Source organism: Octodon degus, unplaced genomic scaffold, assembly GCF_000260255.1.
Source record: "Octodon degus isolate 3935 unplaced genomic scaffold, OctDeg1.0 scaffold00032, whole genome shotgun sequence".
Lineage (NCBI taxonomy): Eukaryota > Metazoa > Chordata > Mammalia > Rodentia > Octodontidae > Octodon > Octodon degus.
This window is the reverse complement of record NW_004524608.1, coordinates 9,488,831-9,497,407: the sequence shown is the minus strand read 5'-3', so window position 1 is coordinate 9,497,407 and position 8,577 is coordinate 9,488,831. Positions and strand designations below refer to the sequence as shown.

General features: G+C 38.8%; 1 pseudogene; it reads left to right on the top strand.

Annotated features, from left to right (window-relative positions):
• Positions 1–2,419: 2,419 nt before the first annotated feature.
• On the top strand, positions 2,420–4,984 carry LOC101562970 (annotated as a pseudogene).
• The last annotated feature ends 3,593 nt before the right edge of the window (positions 4,985–8,577 follow it).

Genomic DNA, 8,577 nt, shown 5'->3' with positions numbered 1-8,577 from the left:
CTTGTTACTCTACTCACTATATTCGTGTTTATCTCAACACTGAATCCAAATGAGTAATTCTCCATACTGATTCTCAGATTATCAGCTATCTAAAACAATCTGGTTGACAATAAGTCCCACTGCACCCTGCCGAGTCTGTGCTTTCTGCCTGTTGTCGTAGTTTAATTATTTGAAAGTATACTGTTGAACCAGTTCACTCTCCAAACCACCCAATTTGTCCATCATCACAATAATAGTAATAAAAGCTCCTACTCATAGTGCACTTAATGGTTTGTGGGTCCTGAGCTGGATGCAAGACCTGAGCTTTAGGCTTATACTGCAATTATCTCCATCTCATAATTGGCAAAACTCAACTTCTGAGAGAACAAGTAACTCATCTAAAGTAAAACATTCAGCCCAGGAACCAGGATGTAGACCTCAATCCATTTAACTGAAAAACGCTACACTTGTGAGCACTGTGCTACATTCCCATTGCCTGGGAATGCATAAGAATTGATGCCATATTACAAAAAAAAAACAAAAACAAAAACAAAAAAACCAAAAAACCATAAACTGAGACTTACAAATATAGTTGACATCAAAATTTCAAGAAGTTTTATAAGACATAAACTGGATGAAACAATCTTAAATAAAATAGTTTCAAAAAAACCTTGTGGAATTAAGTAAAAAATTATGTCCTTGTAATAGGAGATGAAAATCATGTTTCAAGTTTTTTTCCCCTACTATTCCTGGGCAGCAAAACTGAGAAAAAAAGAGTAAGTGACTCTAGTTACACTGCAGTATCCCAAGAGTCCGAGTAAAGACTATCCCAAATTGGGCTTTCAGATATGTCTCTGTTACTGGATTTATGGCTCTATGGCTATGCATTTGTAACACAGTGGTCTCTTTAGAACAACTTAGAAAAGCAGGATTTGAAAGATGACTTTTTTTATTAGGACAGATATATATGCCATAACCTGATTTGTTTTAGTACAGATGTCAGTTACAGTATACCTATCATGCTCTGCAGATTGTGTCATTGGTCAAGGAGGAGAGAAACCCCAATATCATGATTAATAATCAATGTGTCTGGCCTTTAAGTCCACCCAGAGGAGAAATGAAACACTCATACAGAAGCTCTCCCCAAAGGAAGAAAGACACTGAGGGTGGGAAAAGAGGGCACGACAAGATCCCCTTGGAGGAATATAAATAGTGGAACTGTCTTGTCTTGGGTTCTGCTTGGTTTGGTGTAAAATGTGCTAAGTGAATGATACATGAAGTTTACATCATAGTTTCTTTAGTAATAAAACCATTACTGTAAAATAAAAGAAGTAAAATACAATAATATCATTTTATTGAGGACTTTTCTTCTGACAGCAGCCCTGCTGCAGCCCTGCTGCTCCCCTTCTTCTCCCAACTGAACACAGCTTGAAGCAGCTGAGGGAAGAATTTGCCGTTGTACCTACTGCTAATGAAGCAGGGAATTATTACCATTTATTTCCACATGAGAATCTAAGCTACATATCTCTTAAAAACTTACATATTCATCATTGTCTATCTCCCTAATTTTTTTACATGTTTTTTGTTTCTTTTCCTCATTCCTTTTGTTTCAGCTGACTATATTTGTCCTCTGAAAGAAAATCAGGCAGAGATATCTGAAACTCCAGGACACAGTCCTACTGATTATTTTATGCTAATGAATGAACTATCTAGGAATATAATATTTCATTTTTTGTGCCCTCCTGGTGGTAGCATAAGATAAATTCTAGAGTATCTTTAATTAACTAAAGGAAGCTGAACGAAATCTCTGTGGATTAATAATATTTATAACCCTAAATTGAACTAAATAACAGATGAAGGTGGGAGGGGGCACCTGAATGGTAGACAAATCTCAGAGAGTTAATTAAAACAAAATTCATGCTTATTTTCACCTTTTCATCTCATACAGTATTGATGCCAGGGGATGACGAGTGGAAAAGTGTGAGGTATTCTCATTCTTTCTCCTAGTACATATAGACTAGATATTCAGCCCTTTTCTTTCCACTTTTTACTATCAACCTACCTATTTTCATAGTCTTAGTGCAAATGCTTTACCATAGAACTCCAGATTTTTCCAACATGATAATGAAAAACCTTCCTCAATCTTTGTTTGATCCGTGGGTTGAGATTAATTTCTTGAAATAAATAAAGTAGTGTACAAATAAAGTAGTGTACAATTACACATACCCAGTCTAATTGCTTTGTTTCAAAGCACTGTGGGAGGGTATCACAGAAGTTTCTTTCAGGAAAAAGAATGTAAGAAATACATGGAAAGATTTTTGGCTACAGGTATTCTCTCTCAAGTTATAAAAAATACCAAGTTTCCATCAAAAAACATTATCAGAGCTGCTTCAGCATCTGGAAGCGGCTACTGTGTGTGTTGTCACAGCACTCAGCCAAGATGCCAGAGAACACCCAGAACCAGGACGGAGGAGGAGGAGGTGGAAACCTCTGCCTTCCAGGCAGAAATCCCACAATTGACATCTGTCCTCATCAACACCTTTTACTCAAACAAAGAAATCTTCCTGAGGGAGTTGATTTCCAGTTTGTCCAATGCTTTGGACAAAATCAGATATGAACACCTGACAGATCCCAGTAAGCTTGGCTCTGGCAAGGAGCTGCACATTAACCTCATTTGGAACAAGCAAGATCGCACCCTCACCATGGTGGATAATGGGATGGGAATGACCAAGGTTGACCTGATCAATAACCTTGGCACCATAGCCAAGTTGGGGACCAAGGCCTTCATGGAGGCTTTGCAGGAAGGTGCTGACATCTCCATGACTGGCCAGTTTGGTGTGGATTTCTACTCTGCCTACCTGGTTGGTGAGGAAGTGACTGTGATCACCAAGCATAACGATGATGACCAGCACACCTAGGAGTCCTCAGTAGGAGGGTCCTTCACTGTGAGGACAGACGCGGGTGAACCTGTGGGCCAAGGAACAAAGGTTATCTTACATCTGAAAGAAGACAAAACTGAGTACTTGGAAGAAAGAAGAATAAAAGAAGTTGTGAAGAAGCATTCACAGTTCTTTGGTTATCCCATTACTCTTTTTGTAGAGAAGGAACGAGATAAAGAAGTGAGTGATGATGAGCTGAAGAAAAGGAGGACAAAGAGGAAGACAAAGAAAAAGAAGAAAAGGAGTCTGATGACTAGCCTTAAATAGAACATGTTGGTTCTGATGAAGAGGAAGAAAAGAAGGATGGTGACAAGAAGAAGAAAATTAAAGAGAAGTATATCAACCATGAAGAACTGAACAAAATGAAGCCCATCTGGACCAGAAACCCTGACAATATTACTAATGAGGAGTATGAGGAGTTCTACAAGAGTCTGACCAATGACTAGGAGGATCACCTGGCAGTGAAGCATTTTTCCATGGAAGAACAGTTGGAATTCAGTGCTCTTCTTTTCATCCCACAATGAGCTCCTTTTGACCTATTTGAAAACAGAATGAAGAAGAACAACATCAAGTCGCATATGCAGAGAGTTTTCATCATGGATAACTGTGAGAAACTGATCCCCAAGTACCTGAATTCATCAGAGGGGTGGTGGACTCTGAGGATCTTCTTCTGAATATTTCTTGAAGGGAAATGTTACAACAAGCAAAATTTTATGTCATCAGAAAGAATTTGGTAAAGAAGTGCTTAGAATTGTTCACTGAACTGGCAGAGGATAAGGAGAACTATGTGAAGTTCTATGAGCAGTTTTCTAAGAACTTAAAGCTTGGAATACATTAAGACTCTCAAAATCGGAAGAAGTTTTCAGAACTGCTACGCTATTATACATCTGCTTCTGGGGATGAGATGGTTTCTCTCAAAACCTATTGCACCAAGATGAAGGAGAAACAGAACACATCTGTCTTGGTTACTTTTCTCTCATTGCTGGGACAAATACCTGACACTCGAAATGAAGGAAGGAAAGATTTATTTAGCTCAGTTACTGGAGGTTTCAGTCCATACTCAGCTGGGTCCAAGGCAGAGCAGCACATAGCAGCACATTTCATGGTGGTGGCAAAGAGCAAGAGCACAAGGGAGTAGCAGCAGCTCAGGCAGCTGGCTTCTCTTCCCACCTTGCATTGTAATGCAAATTATCTGCCCCAGGGCAAGTGCAGCATCCACATCCACAGTAATCAATCACAAACTCCACAAGCCGCCCCAAGACTGCATGAGGCTTTGGGGGGGACACCTATACACAAACCATAACAACATCTATTACATCACAGGTGAAACCAAGGACCAGGTAGCTAACCCAGCCTTTGTGGAATGACTCCGAAAGCACAGCTTTGAAGTCTACATGATCAAGCCCATCAATGAGTATTGTGTCCAGCTGAAGGAATTTAGAGGGAAAACTTCAGTGTCAGTTACCAAAGAGGGCTTGGAACTTCCAGAAGATGAAGAGGAGAAAAAAAAAAAAACAGGAAGAGAAAAAGACAAAGTTTGAAAACCTGTGCAAGATCATGAAAGACATCTGGAAGAAAAAGATCAAAAATGTGGTCATGTCAAATCGATTAGTGACGTCCCCATGCTGTATTGTCACAAACACATATGGCTGGATGGCAGACATAGAAAGACTCATGAAAGTCCAAGCCTTAAGAGACAACTCCACAATGGATACATGGCAGCAAAGAAATACCTGGAGATAAACCTTGGCCACTCCAATATCCAGACTTTGAGGCAAAAGGCCAAGACCGATAAGAATGAAAAGTCTGTGAAGAATCTGGTCATCTTGCTGCATGAAACCACACTGATGTCCTCTGGCTTCAGCCTGGAAGACCTGCAGACACACAGGAACAGGATTTATAGGATGATCAAGCTGGGTATTGATGAGGACGACCCCACAGCTGCTGTCAACGAGGAGATGCCACCCCTTGAAGGAGATCACACGTCACGCATGGAAGAAGTCGACCGAGCTTGGCCCAAAGAACCACTAATGCATGCTCAGTGCTTTAACCTTCATTCCCTCTGATAATATATATTTTCAAGGATTTTTTTTTTGTTAAGTCTGTATAGCCTGATAACTGCTTTTAAGGGGGAAGATAAAATTTCTTTCTACTTTTAAGTAATACTGTGATATTCTAGGCACTAAAGCAGAGCTAGCAGTGTTTTCTCTAGACTCACCTTGGTTTATTTTAACAGATTGAGATGTTTGTGGTAAGATGTAACTTAAGATGTTAACTTTGTGTGGTCTGAAGTGCTTAGCTACCGAGCCAGATTCCTTAGTAGACCAAATCTTGTGTCTCTGAAGTGTTGAGATTTCCTGATGGTTAAAGGAATATTTGTTAAGATAGCTTGAGTTTTCTTGTAGGATTTTTTTTTAAACTTTCCCCAGTAATTTCAAATCTGCCTGTCCTAGGCTTATAGAAGTACATTATACTGAAAACTTGATGGCAGGAGCTACACGGGCTTGTTTTCCAAAGAAAAGTACTGTTACAAGAGAGAAGCAGCTTCCTAGGGATACTGCAGAGCTACTACAAAAATGATTTGGAACAAGGCTGTGAATGGAAGTGAGTGCCCAGGTCACGTTCTGCTAAGAGGTAATAAACACAGCTGAGTTAAAACCCTGATTATCAGAAGTAACAACTGAAAAGATTGAGCAGAATATTTTTTATATGTGCCTTGTCCTATTAGTTTGGCATTTAATCTGTATGTATTATGAATAACTTTATAAAATCTTATAAGAAAAATAAATGAATCTGATGCTAGAAAACAAAAAAGAGGAAAAGGAAGATGATAAAAAGAATCAGAATATTGTGTACCTGTGTAAATGTGTACATGTTGTGTGCATGAACCAACCCTTATGGGAATGTAATCATTATATATTGAACTAATAAACATTTAAAAATTATGTGAAGATAAAATATTTAACCTTTTCATATTTTTGCATGAATAGTATTACCCATGCTACTAACTACATCTAAGACATCAGATAAACCAAAAGTGAATATTGACAGTATATTTCATGTTTTAAGCTTCACACTTATTTATATTAAGTCATTTTAGACATTTTCTATGTATATAACATAAAAATAAAATAGCTCATAATGCAAAAAATATATTTACATACATAGCAATGGCCAAGAAATATAGTTAGATGAATGGAACCATTATGTAAGGCAAACATATAGTAGTAAATGTTTTTTTAAGAACATAAAGCTGGGATTAGGGAGATAGCTCAGTGATTTAAGTGCCTGCTTGGCAAGCACAAGGACCCGGTTCAGTCCCTGGTACCTCACGCCTTGATGGCCCTGGAAATCCACAGTGCTGTGTGGGCCTGGTTTGGGTACCGAAACCAGGTGTGGTGGTGCATGCCTGCAATCCCAGCACTGGAAAGGCTGAGAGAGAAGGATCGCCATGAGTCTGAACTGCGTAGTGAGACCCTATATGCATTGTTTTAACTAAATAGGGACAAAGAAAATGATAGTCAAACCAAGTCAAATTAACTCTAGAATGAAACTGTGTTTATTATCAGAATTATAAAATAATTTGTTTCTAAGTATTTTTATATTTTTCAAATTTTGTATGACAAAATGTATTACTTTTACAGAAATTATGGGTGCTATATATATATATATATATATATATATATATATATATCCAATCATAATGCTAAAATTTGGAGCATATAAAGGGCAACTTTTCATTGCTTTGACCAAATCTGACATATACAACTTAAGGGAAATAAGGTATATTTTGGTTCACAGTTTCTGGAATTTGGGTCCATGGTTGGCTAGCTCCAACACAGAAACATCATAGGGAACAGCATGGTATGGAAAAGTTCCACATGCCATGGCAGCCAGGAAGCTGAGAGCAACAGAGCACCAAGGAAGAAGGCACCACCGACCAAATATAATCTCGAAGGTCATGCAACTATGCCCTATGCAGACATGTCACAATTGTGTTTTACTCATCTATCACGTGGTTCTCAAACCAATCAAGTTGAAAATCAAAACTAATCCCACAAGTTCATGCTATAATAACTGGACATCCAAATACATATCCTTCAACCTTGCTTAATCTACAGATACAACAACAAGGTTCACTATGCGTGTTGTAAATGTTTTGTATACAACTGAACACACACTCCTTCCTTCTTAAAGTCACAGTGTTCTCAGTATTGCTTAAAAGATCACAAAGTAGTCTCTGAGACACAATATAAACCCTTAGCCATGAACCCCCATCAAACACAAAAAGAAATTTATTTGATTTGAAGATACAGTGGAATAGGGTAAACATTCCAATTTGAAAAGGAGATGAGTAAAGGAACAAACCAAAGCAGGAATAAAACCAAGTGAGCAAAGATTAAATCCTGTAGCTTCATGTCCAGGAACCAGGGCACAGGGTGGCAAGATGCGAGAGCTTGAAAGGGTTTGGCCAGTCCCACACTCTTGGCCTTTTGGCTGCAAATCATGAGGTTTACCCCTAATCCTGACTTGTATTTGTGGATTTCCTCTGTGGACATTCCAAATACTGACACCTCATACTTTACTGAGATCTTCATTACAGCTTCACTTTCTTTCTCAGAGATTCATATAATGCCCTCTTAGAAGTCTGTGGCAGGGACTTAGATCTTATCACACAATCTTCCAGCCTTCTGGGCCTTCCTTTGAAACTGGGTAGAAGCCTCAATGGTCCACAATGGCTGCCCTCAGCATGCCTTGCATTCTGCAAAGAATCAACATCATATTGCTGACACCAGGGTCTGCCATTCATGAGAGCAGCAGCTGACCCCTCCTTGGGCCATGAGCGCAAGGACTTCTGCATGCCTGAAGGGGAGGAAACATTTCCTTAGGGAGCCCTGAGGACTCACCTAGGCCACATTTCCATGACTCACCCAAACACCCAGAAATGTATGTTAGTTATCTCCTAGGCGTCTCATGCCAAACAAGCTAATAATAAAGATTTCCCATCAAAGAGCTCCTGAATAGAAAATTAAAACTATGTCTTTATTCCACAAGAGTATTGAAATCTTCATTATCTGCTTATAGTTGTCCTAAAGTTAGGTTAAAAGATCTCACTGATTTATATTTCTTTACTAAATAACAAAAGAACTAAATCCTTTTCTAGTTCTTTTATTAGAGGGAAGTTCACACTGACAGCATCTTTAACAAGCACAGTTCTACCAAAATCAAATATCATATGTCCTGCATTAGGCTCGGGTCCCAACCTCCAGGGTGAAGCCTCAAGGAGCCTCAAACATTGTGAAGCTTCTGCCATTTCTTGCTCTCAGGATTCCCCAAGGAAGAAAGATCAATCTAAAATAAAGTAGGCTTTGATTTGATGAAATAAAATACTTGTTTTCCTCCTTCCTGATCCAGAAGATCTCCTGAAATCCACTGACACTTCAAAAACTACAGCTTGTAAAGTAAGGTTGTCCTATTTGTGCATAAAGGTATTCAGCTAGGGGGGGAATATGTGAGCCTTAAATCTAACTCATACTCCCCTTATCACTTGTTTTGCCCTAGACATCAACCTGGAGGAAGTATGCTTTTTTCTAATTTAATCACCAAGAATGGATGACTTTGGAATTTGTTTGTAAGGTAAGCATTTTCTTAGTGTTAC